This window comes from Vidua chalybeata, chromosome 21 (genome assembly GCF_026979565.1).
Source record: "Vidua chalybeata isolate OUT-0048 chromosome 21, bVidCha1 merged haplotype, whole genome shotgun sequence".
Lineage (NCBI taxonomy): Eukaryota > Metazoa > Chordata > Aves > Passeriformes > Viduidae > Vidua > Vidua chalybeata.
The window spans coordinates 385,993-405,527 of NC_071550.1; positions in this window are offsets into that span (position 1 = coordinate 385,993).

The window sequence follows — 19,535 nt, forward strand, 5'->3', positions numbered from 1 at the left end:
TCCCTGTGCTGGGGCAAGTGGCCCAGGCCAGAGCTGGTGGTCTGGAGGGAGAGTGAGGGGCTGGCACCTCAGCACTGGGCAGCAGCTCCAAGTGAGCCAGGGCCAGGCAGTCACTGTCCATCACAGGGGCCAGACCTTGCCATGGTGTGTCACCCTGTCCCCCCCAGGACAGCTGAAAGCCCCACTGTGACCTCAACCTGCTGGGACCCATTTGCAGGGGATACTTCTTTACAAACAAAACGCTTCTGCTGTTCTTTAACATTTCATTTCCAGACTAGCTCCAAGCCAGCTCCACAGAGACCAAGCCTGGACCCGAGGGATAACATCAGCACACCTGAACAGCACTGTGTTCCTTGCGTGCACTAACAAAAAATTAAAGGGATCTGCTTTCATCTGTCTGAAAGCAACAATTTCCTATGAAACATCTTTAGCCCTGAGGGTTCTGTGTGTGTCTATGCCCCTCCCCATCAATATTCTTCTGCCTGCACAAATGGAAAAAATTGGGGCAGCCCCTAGGCAAGTAATACTTCTCCAAAGGTTTCTCTCAAAATAAAACAAAACTACAAAAAAATCCCTAGTGCCTGCTGCAGACTGTATGTAAAATCCATAGACTTCCCAGAATTACTTCAAATTCAAAATTCCCTGGGGAAATGGGCCTTGTTTTATAACAAGTACAGGAGCCGGTGACTCCAAAGGGGTGGAGGCACAGAAGGGAGCTGGTGTTGGGGAAATTCACCCCAGGCTGTGATGGGGGGAGAAAAGCTGTAACAGACCTGCTCTAGAGCCTGTGCCCCTGTTCTGCTTCTCCTGCACACGGGCACCACCCCTGCAGCTCCCAGGGCTGTGCCAGCATGTGCCAAAGGGCCCGGGCGGGCTTGGGGGCAGAGCCCACGCTGAAGGATGGTGCTGATTTTGTGATGAATTCCAGGGGAAAAGCCACACTGCTGGAACACGAGACGCCTGAGCCAAGCCCCAAAGCCCTGTGCTCTGGCCTGCCAAGAGTTATGACACAGCGCCCGTGGTGTCCCTGGTGCTGGGGACACTTCTGCCCAGGGGTCGGGCCCGTGGCTGCCGCGTGGGAGCAGCCTGTGCTGCTCTAACCCATCACAGACCCCAGGCTCGGCTCTTTAATCTTCTCCCTCACTCCTCGCCGTTATTTACAGCTGCTTAAAGCACCTATTGAGCCTTGCCTGTAAAAGGCCTGGGTGCTTTTTGATCATGCCATGAATCTTTTCCTCGCAGGCTTCTTCTGGACCTACACAGTTTTCCTGAAGAGCCGCACACACTCCTGCTCCTTTCAGAGGAGGAATGGGGATTACAGAGCTATAAAAGCGGAAGGAGGCTGCTTGGCAGAGCATTCCTTGAGATTTGCCAGCCTAAGCACACAGATGTTTCTCAGATGGGTGAATTTGGAGATGAAGATCTACGTGGCATCTGTCAAAGGGCTGTTGTTTCTGATCTGTGACAAACACTGTGCAGGATCCTGCCTGTTCTGCCAGGCGAAGGCTGCACACAGCAGATCTACCCATCACTGATGCTAATCCCCAGTAATTTATGAACTTTCTTGTGCACACTCGTTTGTACCTCATAATTCTCTTGTCCATAATGAAAAATTGTCTCTGGTTGCAGTTGTCCTCCCAGAGCCAAGGAGAGCTGGAACTGCACCCAAATGCTTTTTGAATGAAGGACCACTCTTTAACTACATTTTCCAGCAGCCCTTAGACATACCAACAAACCCTGTGCACAGAGGCCTTCCTGTAGCTGCAAGAGCTTTCTTTCCAATTACTTTCTTTCAGGAGCTGATGGGAGCAGCAGTGAGCAGCTGCTCTATCTGACACCAGCATGAGGCAGGACGCTGGCAGCACGCCCTGGTGCAGCTGCTGCAGAGGAGGGAGCTTTTTAGTCTCCAACCAATCCTGAAAGGCATTCCTCATGAGGCCTTTTACCTCAACTCACACTTGAGGCTCACACCCACCCTTCCTCAGGGCTGCCTAGGCACTCAGGGTCTTCATTCCATCACTGCCAAGAGATCACAGAATTGTTTAGGTTGGAAAAGCCCTCTAAGACCATGGAGTCCAGTCGTTCCCCCCACACTGCCAAGGCCACCACTAACCCATGTCCCCAAGTGCCACAATTAGATGACTTTTAAATCCATCCAGGGATGGGGATTCCACCACTTCCCTGGGCACCTCATGCCTGAAGATCCACCCTTTCTGTGAAGACATTTTTCCTATTATCTAATCCAAGTCTCCCCTGGGAGGTTCTGCAAGCCCACCTGCCTGCTTGGTGCAATGTGCCAGGGGCTCTCTCTGGTGCCCAGAGCTGGCCTGCCTGGGGGACGGCTGTACCCGCCGTGCTTGGCCTCACACACAGCCCAGCACAGCTGCTGTGGCAGCACTCGCCCCTGCAGGCTCAGGAGCTTCCTGCTCTGAGCAGGGCCAGCCTGGGGACACGAGATGAAAAGGGTCTGCAAACACCAGAACACTTTTCTCATTGTGAATCCCAAACCATAATTCTTCACTTAGGAGTTTCTAATAAAAATCCAACTGCAAAGTGCTTACAATTGGTGCAAAAATCTGTAAATCACAAGAGAAAGAGAAAATAACTAGGCTAGGTTTCTGAGGAGTCATGAGTAATGGATTGTCAACCTCAGTTCAGACCAGTGCTAAAAAACTTTTTAACTAATGCATTAACTCTTTCACTGCTCCTGCAGATAAAAGCATTGGGGTCACAAGATGTTACAATTTCAACATCCTGTTCCAATTCATCCAGAAATATTGTAGGTGTTTTTAGGACCCCTTCTGCAGAGTGAGATTTTACATCCAAAGTTGCTGAGAACATTAATTAATTGTTAGACTATTGCAGAAGACACAGGGAACTCACGTGCCTATGTAAAAAAGTCTGCCAAAAGACATCAAATAAAGAAGACATGATAAAGGGAAAGGAGTTACTGGTAATTTCTCATAACAAGACTCACAGCCTGCAAAATGTAGTTCTTGCACAGAGGCTAAAAAAATAAACATCTATGGCCACGATTCAATGCTTTTTTCTCAAGCAGTGCTGTCACAGGACTCCTCAAACTCCTGCACTACTATCCAAGCTGTCTTTCTATGTGCTACTGAGATAAATGCCCACAAGTGAGAGAATTCCAGCACCCTACGTCCTGCCCACCATCCCACACCTGCTGGACCCAGCGCTAAAGCGGCCTCACAACGGGGCTGGGCCAAAGGCAGAGCAGAGCAGAGCTCACCTCGAGAGCTCTGTGTGTGCTGCAGCAGGACAGAGAGCACTTCATGAATGCCCCGAGAGTGCTCCTCTGCCCCAATGCTCACCCAGATTCACGTCGTGGGGTTTTGATGGGAGTCTGAGTCACGAGTCTGTCCCTAGTGCTAATTATTTTATAATTTGTATTCTGAAGAGCGCTGGTGCTGCCGTTGCCCAGACAGGTGTGGAAGCAGCTGCTCAGGCTGTCACAAAGGGCCAGACCACTATGGCAGGGTAACTTCACACCTCCCACCTGTACCCTCCAGCATCACCGTCCTGGAGCGACCTTTTAGGGGTTCTAAAAGGGAACAGAATTACCCCGTCCTTCCCACTGCAGGGACAGGCACCCCAGCCCGGGATGGGCTCGGTACCGCGCGGGTGACTCTCACACAGCCCGGGATGGGCTCGGTACCGCGCGGGTGACTCTCACACAGCCCGGGCTGGGCTCGGTACCGCGCGGGTGACTCTCACACAGCCCGGGATGGGCTCGGTGCCCGTCCCGGTGACTCTCACACAGCCCGGGATGGGCTCGGTACCGCGCGGGTGACTCTCACACAGCCCGGGATGGGCTCGGTGCCCGTCCCGGTGACTCTCACACAGCCCGGGATGGGCTCGGTGCCGCGCGGGTGACTCTCACACAGCCCGGGATGGGCTCGGTGCCCGTCCCGGTGACTCTCACACAGCCCGGGATGGGCTCGGTACCGCGCGGGTGACTCTCACACAGCCCGGGATGGGCTCGGTGCCGCGCGGGTGACTCTCACACAGCCCGGGATGGGCTCGGTGCCCGTCCCGGTGACTCTCACACAGCCCGGGATGGGCTCGGTGCCGCGCGGGTGACTCTCACACAGCCCGGGATGGGCTCGGTGCCCGTCCCGGTGACTCTCACACAGCCCGGGATGGGCTCGGTGCCGCGCGGGTGACTCTCACACAGCCCGGGATGGGCTCGGTGCCGCGCGGGTGACTCTCACACAGCCCGGGATGGGCTCGGTGCCGCGCGGGTGACTCTCACACAGCCCGGGATGGGCTCGGTGCCGCGCGGGTGACTCTCACACAGCCCGGGATGGGCTCGGTGCCGCGCGGGTGACTCTCACACAGCCCGGGATGGGCTCGGTGCCCGTCCCGGTGACCCCGCCCGGGCCGAGCAGCGCGGCCGCGCCCCGGGCCCCGCACGGCGCCCCCGCCCGCCCTCTAGCGGCCGCGCACGGGACACGCGCGGGCGGCGGCGCCGCTGCAGGGCACGGACGGGGCGGGAAGGGAGAGGGACGGGACAGGGACAGGGACAGGGACAAGGATGGGACAGGGACAGGGACGGGACAGGGACAGGGACAGGGACAGGGACAAGGATGGGACAGGGACAGGGACGGGACAGGGACAGGGATGGGACAGGGACAGGGACAGGGACAGCCCTGACCAGGCAGAACGCACCCTACAGCATCACTCGCAACCGGGTAATGAAGAGAGCAATCAACGGGCAACGGAGATGGTGATGACGACAACGATAATGATGATTAGATTCACGGGTACCACTTTAAAAATCAGTAAGGGGAAACACCTTGACACAGCAGTTTGCAAGTGTAGAGCCTGCAGTGGGAATTCCTGCAGCAGAAGTGGCAATGTTATACCTGCAGCATCACTGCCATCCTACTGAAGTTTTGCTCTTATCACTAGGTGTAGGTACAGAAGTGTTCCTAGCAATTATTTCCTGCAAATCCATCTGTTAGGAAGCACCAAGGAACACTCATCCCCGTGCTCCCTGGAGTTCAGTGGCACTGTGATCCTGAGGTCTGGCCAGGATCACAGTGGGCTGCTCAGGACTGGCTGGTCCAGTATCTCATGATGTCCAAGGCCACCCCCACTGTTTGTACAAGTTTATCAGAGGTGATATTTCACACACTGGAAGCCAACAGCTAACACAGCACTCCCAGAAACATCAGACATGCATACCCAAACTGATTCAATATTCCAAAATAAACTCTGCAAGTGTCAGGAGCTGCCAGTGCAGAGTCTGACCCACCCTGGATTTTCCTCTCTCAGTGATGCATTGGCCATTCTGATTTGTTGTGATGTTCATTAATACCTGGGGAATTCATTACTAAACACACACAGGTCACCTCCACTGCAGCTACTGGAGGAAACAGGCACTTCTGTACACAGTCACACATTTTACAGCTGTAATGACATCAGTAAGAGGCATATTTGGATCAGACTTAAAACTGAAAAGTCCAGGCAAGCTCAGATGCTGCAGTTGCGAGGAACTTCCACAAATACCTTTGGCAGAGCTGGATATTAAAACCTGCGAGCTTGTTTGGTCAGAGTCAAGTCATAAACCACAATGTTCAATCACATTGGAATGCGAGGGCTGCAGCGAGGCAATGCCTCTGCACCACCATGCCCCTTCCAACAGCTGCTGCACACAAACCTTCAGCAAAAAGTATGAAGAAAAAAGTAAATTCTGATGCAGAGAAAACACAAAACAACATTGCAAAGGGCAGCAATGACTAAAAACTAATCATCATGACACTTCAGCCCGTATGACTGAAGAACAAGGGACCTGTTGCTGAGAGGCAAAGGGCAGCTGGGCTAAATTAGCCAAGCAAGTTTGAGTCTGGATAGTGTCATTAGGAGAAAAGCAGAACTATGCCATAAACTCTAATGAATGCATTAATGGATGGCTTGTGCCTCTCAAAAGGGGAAAAAACGGTTTAAATAAAGTTATTAACACAGCCCACCTGTGTTTGGCTCTTGGACTATGTTGCTTAAATAGGCCATTAACTCTTGGAGTAACTAATCTTGAAAGTGAATATGGCCTTTCTGAAGTAGACATTTAACTACATTCATATAATTCAATTAGATGGAGCATTCTCAGTCCAAAGCAGTGCTCCTGCTTTCATCTCTAATAATGGTAAAGAGCAAACTTCATTAATATGGTGCTAAAAAAAAAGAATGGCAACCAAAAATAAATTCCTGGGACTGAAGTCTAAAATCTAACATGTAATTTCAGTGATATGAGTTAGCATTATTATAACACAGAAATTTAACGTTGCATTTAATTCTAAAATCAGTATTACAAGAATGATCTGAGTTTTAGGGCCCTGCCTTTAAACCCAGAGAGGAAAAGAATTGCTTTTAAAAAAAAAAAAATGACCTAAAATTTCTTTTTAGAGCACCAGAGCTCACATCAGTTCATAGACAATGCCTCCTGCTTGGGTTTTGGGAGGGGATGAGGAAGAAAAAACCCAAATTGCAGCCTGTATAAGTTCATCCAGTTAATAAATAGTTAAAGCAAATTCATTAGGAAACAGGAATTTTATAGATTTAGTTAAAGGTTTCTTCCTATTTATGTCACTGAGAAATGATAAAATTCCTTTTATCACTCTACAACTTGTTAATGTTTTACCCCAGGACCACTTCATCTGTAATAAACATCTTAACAAAATATGCATCCCTAGGGAGGAACCGTTAATTTCCTTAAGGCCTCACACATGTAATAGGGTTTTATTGCATGCAGGTGCTTTGTGAAATTGCATCGACTTGTAATAAACGTCCAGTAAAGAGCAGGTAGCACCTAAAAGGGGGAAGTGTTTGTGCACCTGTCTGAGGAGAGGCTGAGCACACCCTAATCCTCGACGGGCTTCTCCGGCGGCACCCGGGCACCGCTCCGAGCCTCCACCTCGGGCACCGCTGCCTCTAAGCACAGCAAGGTAAATGCTCCTGTTTCTAGTCGTGTTTGACCAGCTTAGCCCAGAAATGTGAGGCGAATTTAAGATTTTTATTCAAATAGACCCATAGCTGCTTTGGCTAAAGCTGCAGCGTAAATTGCAATGAACGAACAGCAGGCAAAAGGACAGGGAATGGAGCATGGCATCTCCTTTTCCTCAGTAGGGAGTTATCTGGGTAAGACCTTTCATGGAATTAATGTATGTTATTAATATGTTATGAATTGGTTTAGAATTTAGTAAAAGTAAAGTTTAATTTAATTCTTACCAGTAATAATGTACCTTAGGTTTTTCAATGCGGATGGCTTTGAAAATGATTTTTTAAAGCCATCTGAACAGAGCTGTATCTATGGTTTCCCAAGGATGCTGATTGCAGAGGACTATTCTGCTCATCACAGTAATTAACACGAGTGAAACCTCCACATCCAGCAGCAGCATCCTGTGTGCTGCAGCTGTTTGTTCCTCAAGCAGCTGCTTTTGCCAGTTCCCTGTGCTCACTCATGAGCTGGGAGTTCACGTTCTATGTTGCTATTCATGGCGATACAACAGAGTTTTTCTTTGAGGAATTTCTGAATCCAGAAACTGACACAAGTTCTTCAGTAAAATCTCTTTGTATTTCCTTCCTCTCCCACATCCTCTTATTTTTTTTCCCCCCCTTTCTAAATGTGGTTTTCCAGTAAAGAGGTATCAGGGAAAAACTGCAGCCAGAAGCCAAATAAACAGCTCTGGATACTTCAAGCAGCTCAGATTAGAAATCTCCAGGATGAGATTGGATCAAATTGGCCTGAAACCCCTCAGTGTCTCTTGAGCAGCTGCCAAGAGCAGCATCACATCCGCTCAATGAGCCCCTGCTTGAAACACCGGGTAAACTGTTTCAAAAGCTCCTGTGACATTTGAAAGTTCAAGTTAAGTCAAAATTTTTACCCAAGTGCATAGGAGACCTCTTGATCTTTAACAAGCCTATGACTAAAACACCCAGGGTGCTTTTTCATTTCAAATTTGGGCATTTTAAAAAAAAAACTGTAATTTTATGCAAAACGAAGAACTTAAATGTTGTGCCCAGCCCAGACTGAGGGATATGCACTCAATCCAGAGCATTACCTCAAATATTTATTAATGGCTGTTGGAATTGGAGATGTATTTTAGTGCATGTTTAGTTTAAAAAACCCCACCTTTTCCTCAACACTTTTCTGAGCTGGGTACATAATATAAAAAACTCAGCCATGATGTTGTTGAAGTCAATTATAACAAACTAAATACTGAAATGAATACTGACTTCTTGTGGGGTGCTGAAGAGGTGAGTAATATACTGGTTACTGAGGAAGAAAACTATTCCTATCAAAGTGTGTGAAAGAGAGAAATTTAGAATCCTATGTGAATAAATAATAAATACTAGGGGGAAAAATTAACAAAACACCAATTAGAGAGTAAAGACTGAGATGGTGAATTCTAAAGGAAATCTCCCCGAATTTTAAAAGCAGAGGGGAAAATACCCACAATAAGTAACCTCACACCTGAGCTAAGACGGCAAAGAAATAAACAGCCCGGCAGAAGTCAGGAAAGCATTTAAGGACATCGGTCAGCCAAGCGCAGCCCCATTCGGCTCAGAGGCTGCGTGCCGGGCTCCGCCCGGGGCCGAGGGATGGCACAGGATCCGCGGGTCGCTGGGGTGTCTTCCCGGGCTGGGGGTGCCCAGGCTCTGTGGGGAGCTGCTGCAGAGCCCTGGGAAGCGCACCCAGGGTGCTCCCATCCCGCACCCTGCCGCGGGGCACCGCTCCCATCCCGCACCCGGCCGCGGGACACCGCTCCCATCCCGCACCTTCCATGCAGCTCCCCCGGCCGAGCGAGGCACGGCGAGCTCGCCAGGGGCGGCTTCGGGCGCTGCCAGCCAGGGCAGCCCAGCGGCCGGGAACGGGGACAGGAGCGGCGCTGGGCGCTGCGGGGACAGGAGCTGCGGGGACAGGAGCTGCGGGGACAGGAGCGGTGCTGGGCGCTGCGGGGACAGGAGCTGCGGGGACAGGAGCTGCGGGGACAGGCGCGGTGCTGGGGCTCTGCCGGCTCCCTGCTGGCCCAGCCTGCGCGGGGGGATAGGGGAGAAAAGCCCCCAGGGCTGCAGCCACGATCAGCAGGTGCTGGCTCTGGGCACGACGAGCCCCTGACACGGACAGGGACCCCGGTCCCGCTCGGGCAGCGCGGGGAACACACAGGACGAGCAGCAGAGCCCACTGCCCTCCTCTTCCTCGCGGGCTGCGAGGGGCCCTGCTCAGCCTGAGCCGCGTCCTGCGCTGAGAGCCGGGGCAGTGAGCTGAACCACGACCAGGCAGCAGGACTTCATGAAAGGAAAACAGCTTATCTTGTCAGCAGGCAGCATGTAGCAGCTTCCCCCAAACAGCCATGGGGTGTTTCTGGGTGCTGCTGGGTCCCAGGCAGAGCTCTGTGCAGGCAGGCACATCCCTCACTTGTTACCTCCCTGCGAGCACTGAACCCCAGTGCTGCCGTTGCAAATACACCCCCAGAAAAGCTGGATGCAGTGTGTTGATTTTTCAAAGGAAAGAAGCAAACACAAACCAAGACAAACACTCAGCCCCTCTGTGCTGAGGGAAATACAGACAGGAGTCAGAGAGGCAAATGTAATTAGGAAACATATGAGAAGATTCAAAAAAGTTCAAAAGAATATGAGAAATGAAATGTATAAAAAGTAAATAAAACACATTGTTTAAAAATGTTTCATATTAGACTTCCCCTATAAACATTTTACTTTTTATTTTATGGATTTCATGCTATTCTAATCAACTTTATTTTTGTAACTTCACAACTGAAACTGCAAAACTTACAGCCTGTTTTCACATTTCTGGGGTGTCCTGTCAGTCTTTTATATCTCTCTAGATGGGGGAAAAATAAAGTCAATGAAGTGAGCCAAGAAATTCTAATTTCAAAAGTTTTATAGAAAATTCTGCTGAAGAAACTCAGGCACCACATCATGGAAAGACCATAAAGGTTTGGTGAAAACAGTTCCAACTCCAAGACAAATCAAAGCCTAAATAGTTTACTGTTGCTTACCAAGAGTTTGTAAACTTGTAAAGGATATTAATGAAGGTGTAAACTCTTACTGCGGAAAACCAAATCTTTGCTGTAGAGGACTGGGGTATTAAAATCAAGCAAACACAACACCTCATCTATCCTAAACCACACCAGAACCTCAGAACTGAGGCAGTCATGTCATCTGAAAAACAATTTTGAGATGCAAGGCTTTGCTGGCCCCAGTCATCTGGACGAAGGTCCCATCTCATCTTTACAATCAAAGAGTTAACTCTGATGTCCCAGCACACAAATAAGTAAATGTGGGATAATTAGGAAACAAATTCTGCAAACATCTTGAAAGGGGCTGGAGACCTTTGATCTTTATAGAAAAGAAAACATTACAATACAGTCCAGCTTTTGGGGTCTGCACACATTTTATACCAAGGCAGAGGATGGTATCTTTCTTAAAAATCAAGTAACACCTAATTCCATCATACCCTAATTATCTTAACTGATTTCATATGTCTAAAGGTATTTCACCAAAAGATTAGAGTAGAAAGAGGGACTGACAAAATAATTAAATATGCAATTTGCCAAGCTTGGACAATATGGCTTTGAAATCACCTTTTCAGGAAGTTTTACAGCTTGTTCATTGACATATATATTGCAGCCTTCAGATTCTTATTTAAGCTCTTTTGATTACTTTAATGGATTAATACCCGAGTACCATCCATGTAAAGTGTAATACTCAAGCCTGTTTCTAATTTGTCCAAAGCTGCACTACTTTCCTTTTGGTGTTTTGCTAAGAAAAAAATACTCTGTCTTGATTTTTTTTTTTTTTTAAATAATAACATTGTTTCTTCCAAAATAGTTCTGTAGAAACAGAAATAAGCCTGTATCTAGTATCCTTGTTGGTCACATGACGTGCTTTCATGTTTTCTAAAGTTTTGGTGACTCAACAAACAAACCTGCACCCCACCAGCAACACGTTAGGCTGGGTTTTACCAGGAGAGTGCACAGTGACTGCTTTAACCTTTTCTGATTTTTTTTTTTTGGGTGAAAACGCTTGTAATGAGCCCATGCCTGGACCCTTCCCCACGGCACTGTTGGGGGGGCACACGGTCAGGGCTGGCACAGCAGCACCTGCGGGGTGCTCGCAGCAGAGCTTCTGGCCCCGGCCCCTCCTGGTGGCACCGGGACAGCTCTAAGGACAGGCCCTGGGCCAGGCCCCACCACGCTCCAGGGCTGCTGGCCTGGCTGTGGGAAGGGCTTTTCTCTACTTGCAGCAACAACAGCAGTCCTACTGCTCTCTCCTGCTCTTGCCTCCTTAACCATGCAGAGTTTGCAGGAAAGCTTTCCCCCTGAAATCTGTGGGCTGCCCACAGAGCCCGTGGAAAGGAGCACAGGAGTGAAAGCAAGGGCTGCTGCTTGCTTTCCAGACCCAGCACAGGCCGGGGTGAGCGATGCTCCCGCGGGTGAGCCTCGACCTCCGGGGCCCTGGAGCTCAGGGGTGTCTGTGTCTGAACTTCTCCCGCTCCAGCTCTTTCTGCAGCCCGTGGTGCACAGGCTGGGTGAAAAACCAGCACCCCTGGCTCACCCCACAGACAGCTGAGCGACACACACGGCTCTCTGAGCTCTGCTGCTGCACACCCCGAGGCAGCTCGGTCCCAGCTGGAATGCAGGGGGAACACTGCTGAAATTGAAAGACATTTTACAAAATAAAAGGAAAATACACAGCCGAAGGGGTAACTTTTTGGTCACAGACACCAGAGTGCCACTGCTCAAACACAACTCGGGCCCAGGCCAAACAGACAATGGCACAGCAGAGAAGGGGCAGCCACCTCCTCACACACGAGGCAGCAGAGCCCAGCACACCCAATGCACCCACTGAGATTCTTGCTCTGCCCTGTGCAGAGACAACCAACCACTCAAAACTCCTCAGAAAACGAACCTTCTCTTCCTAGCATTTTTGACAACCCCTCCTGGGCTGCTCAGGCCCTGCCACACACGGTCAGTGCTTGTACAAGCACGGCCATTTCAAACTGCACTGGCCCAGCTTCTGCCTCCACAGCCTGTGGCACCCCTCCAGCTCAGCTCAGGCTTTGTGAAAACAAAAGCAAAGACAAGCTTTAAATATTTAAATAGAAAAGAAACTCAAGCTAAGAACTGCACAAGACACTGAATACTAGAGAAGGGAAGGTCTCAGCCATCCTCTAGAAACCAGCACACATTCCTTAATGAAGAACAGTTTTTCTCAAAATTTAACAAAACAATCTAACCCAAACCAGCATGGCCTTTGCCTCTGCCTGAAGAATTCCAGCCTAATTATAAACTTCTGAAAGATGAAAAAACATAGCTGATACTCACAGTTTGGGAGAAGTGGCAGGCAGTAGTAGAAGCTCGAAGTCAGACCTGCTGCTGGACCGCAGATCTGAGGGAAATGATGAAAAAGGGCTACTGTACAGGTACCTCTTTTTGTCATCAGCTGGGACCTGATCATGCAGCCTTGCACGTAACCAGCTTCCCCCGGTCACGCTGGCTTCAGTGCGACTCCCAGACCTGTTGGGTGTCAGTGCCCTTCATCCTCCTCCGCAGCAGACCCAGTTCTAGACTGCTGTCTGAACCAGTGGCAGTTGTTTCCCACTGACTCTTTTCAAATTTATTATTTCCCTGCTCCACGTTACCATTTGAAGTCAGCAGAAATGACCCAGGATTGTGAAAGGGCGCTTGCAGACCACAAACCTGTGAGTGGTCCTGGTCAGAAAGGCTGTGGGTTCCCTGGAGGTCTTGAGCAGGGTGTGCAGAAGTGCTGGTGGATGCCGGGCTTGGCTGCCCTGGAATGCTGCTCTCCCTGTGGGGGAAGCAGTGGATGCCAGAGCATCAGTGGATGCTGACCCGATGTCTCCCCTGCCAGGGCACAGCCCTGCCCTCACTGGCCACGGCAGGGCCACAGCAGGGGAAGAATAGTCCTGCTTTGATGCTGAGATGTAGTTCAGGGCCTTTTTGTTTATTAGTGCTCATAAAGTTTTGCCAAGTGACATTAGGGTTAAAAATATTGGTGATGTTGGAAATGTTCCCTGGAAGCCACGGTTCAGCAGATGCCTTTAAAAATAACTAATTGAACTACAACAGAGAGACACCAAACTGACCCGATCCTTCCAGTCTTTAAAACTGTGCACATGCACCATATTTCAGGGTCAATTTATCACAACATGCCCCTTCCTCACTGGTGCATAGCAAAAGGGAGAGCATGGACATATTTATAGCAGGCACTGCTTATCAGATAGTATAAATATGTCCATGCTGGAATAAATCATGGCATGGGTGTGAGCTCAGTGATCCATGGTGAGGAGGAAGTGTTGCTGAGCACCTGGCAGCTCCCCTTGGGCATGGAGTAGGCTGCCCACAACCACACAAGGCCAGCTCCTGCGGGAGGGACTGCAGGACATGGCTCGTGGGGCCTCACCTTTGTGCTCTCCTTCCCGCTTGTGCCAAGGAGCAGATGGAGAGAATTAAAGGGGCCTTCTCTGTATTCTCCTTCTCTGATCATTCCTGGGCAGCTGTTTACCTGTTGCCAATTTGGATATAATGAAGTTCCCCAGGACAAGGGTTCTTCAGCTTGTTCTTGGACCTATCTCAGGTGAGCGATAGTGGTGGCAAGGCACCATTTAGGCATGTCATGCTACTCTGCTCCTGTAGAAATAATAGATGTTTTCTTTCAAACTTTTAGCTGTTACCAATTTATTCTAATATCAATATCGCTGTTGTCCAAATTCTAAACATCCCTGCAGGTGGAAAACCCCAAATAGACTTCCAGATAGTATGGGATTAAGAGAAAAACCAACAAAGTGGGTTCCCATGAGCCACTGCTACTAGGAGAACAGAATCTAGAGGGTCTGCAGGTACAGAGAGAGGCTCAGAGTGAGGGAGGACATGGAGAGGTGCAGGGAGGTGTCCAATTCAGGATATTTCTGGCTCACTTGTACACCTGGTGTCTCCTGCAGCCTTGGGAAACTGTTGGGATTTAAGATTTGTGAAACTGCAAATAAAATATATTGATAGGAAAATCAGTTTAACTTTCAAACAGCAAAACCTAATAATTCACAGATCATCAGGAGTCTTGGGGCAGAGCTGTGGGTAATGATGCACAGAATGTTCACAAAAGAATTGCAGAAGGTGCACGGAAAAGGCTAGTTAAAGGAGACTAAGGGAGCAAAATGCCAGCAAACCCCACCAAGACAGAGCGGCTGTGTTCTTGTGGGATCATTTAAGATAATGTCCACTCCTGTTCACGGGCAGTTAGGGCCTTCTAAGAATAAACTGATTAAAGAACATTTTGCAACCTATAAACTTGGTGCAGCTTAAATGAAGTCTTTTAACCTTGGAGGTCTTATTTTCCTTATTAAGAAGTAGGGAAAGCCCTTGCATTCCCCAGTTTGATCAGCTCATTAACAGACTGACAATATCTCGGGAGCTGCTGATGCTCAATGCTTTAATAATAACATCTGCTGACTTCCTCAGGGCCCGTTTCAGAAGAAATTAGGTACAGGTTTGCATGCCAAAGCGAGCAGGGATGTCATGAATCTGTATCCAGCTGGGAGAAGCAGACAGGCTGCGGAATCGCTGCTGCCAGCGCCGCTGCCCAGCCAACCCCGGCTGGAGGAGGCAGGGTCTGCAACCAGCCCCCTCCCTTCCCAAGGAGCACAAACCCCATGCCTGTGACCAGCCCCCTCCCTTCCCAAGGAGCACAAACCCCATGCCTGTGACCAGCCCCCTCCCTTCCCAAGGAGCACAAACCCCATGCCTGTGACCAGCCCCCTCCCTTCCCAAGGAGCACAAACCCCATGCCTGTGACCAGCCCCCTCCCTTCCCAAGGAGCACAAACCCCGCTGCCTGTGCCCCAGCACCATCGCCCTGCACGGGCCCGAGGCAGGCGTGCCACCAAAGGGGCTGGTAACTGCTGTGGGATTTTTTTAATCTAGTTTCCTATGAAAACAAGGTTCCTGTGATCCCTGTGTGCTTGTCTGTCTGCCTGTCCTGCCCAATAACTTTGAACTCTTTTCTTTACTGATTTAAACCAGATTTCACAGAGAGGTAGAAGTCTCAAGGATAATTAAGTTCCTAAAAGGTTCATATGAGTAGGAATTTGGACAGAAAAAGGAATTTAGAGTTAGAACAGGGAAAACACTTGCATTAAGGGCTTTTGAGTCCATTGACTGGCTTCTGCCACCCATGACAGGTCATTGCTGGGGACTGTGGGAACAGGGTTATGTGCTGGTGGGAAAAGCAGGAAGTCTTTGTGTAATTCAGAGAAGTCAGTCACAGGAAGCCACCTCTGTGGCCTCCAGAGCTCATGAAACTGTTCCTCATTTATCCCCAAGTTGGTACTCCTTGGGTTTTGCCAGCCCTTGGCCCAGCCCATGGACACGACAGCTTTCCCCTGACCAGGGGGAACTCGTTTGTCACTCCAAAACAGTCACCAGCACTATCTCTGGCACAGGGCTATCCTGGTCACTCCTGCTCTCCCTCCCTCCCCACTCTGCTCACCCCATGCCCTCTGCTTTTGGCCTGATGCATCCCAGTCAACCCCTGTCATGCTCCTGTGGGATACCCAACAGGAAATCACCACGGGCTTCTTGCCTCGTGTTTGAATAAGGACCGTGGTCAAACACTCCTGGTGGGAGCATTCCCCTGACAGGGAATTAAGCTGAAATGATCTTACAGCACTGTGGCTTCCTGGGCTCCCTGTTTTCTTGACATTTCAGTAGCTTTGGAGCCACCCTCCCCCAGCAAACCCAAACAACCCAAACCCCAGCCCTGTGCCATGACTGTGGGAACAGTCACTGGTGCTCCCTGAGGAAGGGCAGAGCCAGGGGAAGGAGGATCCACTCACGGACACCGCTGAGCTTCAGCCTCGCCTCCCCCTCCCAGCGCATATTTGGCAAAGACTGACGGAGACTCACCAACCTCCCAGGCCTCACTGCTTCCCCTTCAGCAAGTTTTCTTAATATGCAGTGTGAATTTTCCTTATTACCATTTAAAGCCCCATCTTGATGATTTTGGCTTAGTGGGGACCCGCAGAGGGTCCATGGCTGGGCGAGCGTCCCTCCCCAGCGCTCGTCGTGGGGCTGAGCCCAGACCAGCAATGTGGAACCGGTGCAAACCCACCCTGGCCCAAGCCCTGTGCTTGAAAACTACTTGGTCGAGCTTTTTAAAGTTGAAAATCAGATTTTGTTTTTTGTCCAGCTGACAGTGTTGTTCAATTTAGTGAAAAAAGATTAGTATCTTTGTTGTTGCACACCAGATTAAATTATAAATTACAAATGATAAATACTATAAAATGCAAGCAAACCAGTGAGCAGACTTACTTGCTTGGCATAGGTGTGAAAACTCCCCCAAGAGAAGAGCACAGCCTTCTCCTATCCCTGCCAACAGGTAGTTGAGAAACAACCAGCTTACTAATTTTTTCAGTGGTAAAACTAGCATTGCCTTTCCCTCCCCAGGAGAGCACCTGCCCTGCTCTGCAGCACCTGGAGTTCTGGGCTTCAGGTGAGGACATCTGCTACTTGATTTCAGGTTTCTTCACTCAGAGGAACCTCCAAGGATCTGCTTTGATCCTGTTGGACAATGGACATTAAATTTGGGCCTTAAAATCTGTAACTGGAGCCAACCTTTTCAAGCAACACTCAGTGGAGCAGATGGCATTGACAGCCCCGTTCCCATTACAGGCCCTCAGAGAGATGCCCCGGGGTGCTGGGGCTGTGTGGGCTGGGAGCAGAGGAGCACTCCTTCACCCCACAGGTACAGCTCAGGAAGCTGCAGCACTGTACAGTCTCCAACACAGAGCAGCTGGATGAATACTCAGTTTAATTTAAGATCGAACACTCACAAGTCCAACTACAAAGTGGTCTCACTTGGGGCATTCTCGTAGCTTTTGCTTTAATCGAGTAAAATTCTAGAGGTCAAATTTCACCCTCAGTAGAAGGATGTCTCAAGATTTCCAGCATTTCTAATGGAAAAACCCCAGAGTAGAGCCCATTTGCTCTGAGGATTGCACGATGGTTCATTCGGGCTTTTTCTCCTCAACGTGTTGCCCACTTTATTAACTTCTGCTTTGCTTTAAAAAGAGGCATCTACCATTTTGCTTCCCTAAAGAAGCTCATGTTATAATTCAAGTGTCAGGACAGATTAAGTTAAATGTGCTGTGTGATTCCCAAAGGAAAACAAACTTCCAAACATCCTCTGTTTGCCTTGTTCCATGTCATGGATTGCATTAGAGCTGAACATGTAATTCTGTCGCCTAATGTGTTAAAGTTGGCAGGAATTTTACTCTCTGTGCAAGGTGAGAAATTACTGAGCTAACAAAACATTTCGTTTCCCCCTCCTTGCGTTCCTTCTTTATGAGATTCTGAATGTGACATTTTCACAAAAAATCCCTACACTTATTTGTGAAAAATGTATATTAAAACCAAAACACATCAAATGGAAAGAAATCACAGATGGTTTTATTCACAAGCAGCAGAATTAATGGCCTTCCCTACTCTTTATAAATATTGGAAGCAGATGAGTTCATTACTATTTCACTCTAATAAAGAAAACCTGCTTGATTTTGACAAGACATCTACTTATCTAGTGTTTCCACTGAATAATAAATCCATTTTCTTTGAAAAATAAAAGTTATCAATAAACAAAAACCTGCCTGGAAAATTTGCCAATCAAAAAAACCCCAAACATCTTCATTTCTGATAGTGCTGAAATGGAATTTGAGGGATTTTGAAAATGTCACTAATTTTCAGACTAGAAAGTTTTGAAATGTTTACTTTGTGGTTGTCTTAAATTTTTACATCTTTCAACAAAGCAAGCAGAAAAGTGAAAACATCTGAAAAGGCTTTTGAAAAGAAAAGAGTCAGCACAAGCTGGATGAAGCTGTGGGCTCCTTTATCTTCCAGAAATCCGCACACATGGAGCAGAGTTTATGAGGGTTTTTTTAACCCGGCATTCAAACACTTCCCAGTTCACAATCCTGGCTCCATCATGTTTGCCAGAGCTTCAAAGTGCTGTTGGCAGCTTTTCCTGCACTGGGATAAAACTTCTTACCCATGGGAAGCAAAAGCTGAGTCATTTTTAACCCCAAACAACATTCACTGATGTGGTCATCTTGTTAGTCATGGAAATCCTGTGTTAGCTCTGTTTGTGCTTCTTTCAACACTTATTAACCAAGGAGCAAGGAGGTTTTATTTTAAACTGCAGAAGATGTTTATCCTCCCTAGGGCCATGACAATCAGTTACATGGCTTATCCATCATTCCAGAGAAAGGAAAGGATTTTGAGAAACTCCCCAGGCAAGTTAATTTTTAAAGCTGTAGGAGGGAGAGGAGAAAAGAAAACAAAACACCAGCATAGCCACCGGCTCACAAAGCCGAAAAAACCCTCTGGTGACACAGGGACTGTGCCAGCCACCCCCAGCCCCAGCGCCTGCTGCTCCCCTCAGGCACTGGGAGGATTTCCTTGGGGCAGGAATGGCCCAAGACACCTCTCCAGAGAGAAACTGCTGCTTCCACGTCTCAAAGCACTAAGCAGAGCAAAAGAAATTAGAAATTTTCCTTAGAAACCAAATTCTGTGAATGATGGATGTAAGCCAGCTCCAGTCCCAGTGCTGGGGGGATGCGGGTTCTCCTGGCCAGGCCTGGAAGCATTCCCAGGCACTGGGTGTGCTGTGCCACAGGACTGAGCCCAAGCCAGTGGCAGCAGGTGAAGAGATGCTGGCAGCCCAGCAGCACAGACCTGGCTCTGGGAGCTCCACGCCCGCCTGCTGCCTGGGAAGCCGTGGGCTGGCACGGGATGGGCCCACTCTGGTTTATGTCCTCCCCACACCACCTCCTCCCCAGCCAGGACATTCAATCAGGTGCTGGTGACAGCTCCCACGGCAGCCACAAGATGCTGCTTCTGAGTTTTTTGTGGAACAAGTGGTACTGCTTTCAAAAGGTTATAAAAACATATGCCTGAAGAGAATGTCGGGAACTTGGGTATTAATCTCCCTTAATTCAAAGAGCACTCAAAATAAGCGAGACAGAAATACTGTCTGGGGTGAGAAGATGCCAGAGGTCAGATTGTGCACCACTAGCTTGGGTCAAGTTCAGAAGAATAATAATTTAGCCCAAAGAAAAAACAATTTTCAGTGTGGTGCAGTGTTAGCCTCCTCCTGGCTGAGCAGCCCATTTCCCTCAGGGCCTGCTGCCCCCAGCCTCGAGGTACCAGCCCGCACTGCTGCCAGTGTGGCCACTGCAGCCCAGGCCTGTGGCCACGGGCTGAGCCCAGGTGGCAAGTGCTGCCCGAGACAGTGCTGCCCTCACTGCTGCCAGCACCATCGCTGTGCTGAGGATTGCTCTTGCCAGGCTTCACCCAATCCTGCCCCTTAAAACACATCTGAGTTTGGTTGGACTTTGCAGAATACCTGTAGAGCAAGACATTTTGGACATGTTTTCCAAGGCTTTTTATATCCAATTTCCAAGGAAAAAAGCCCACAAACAAGAGC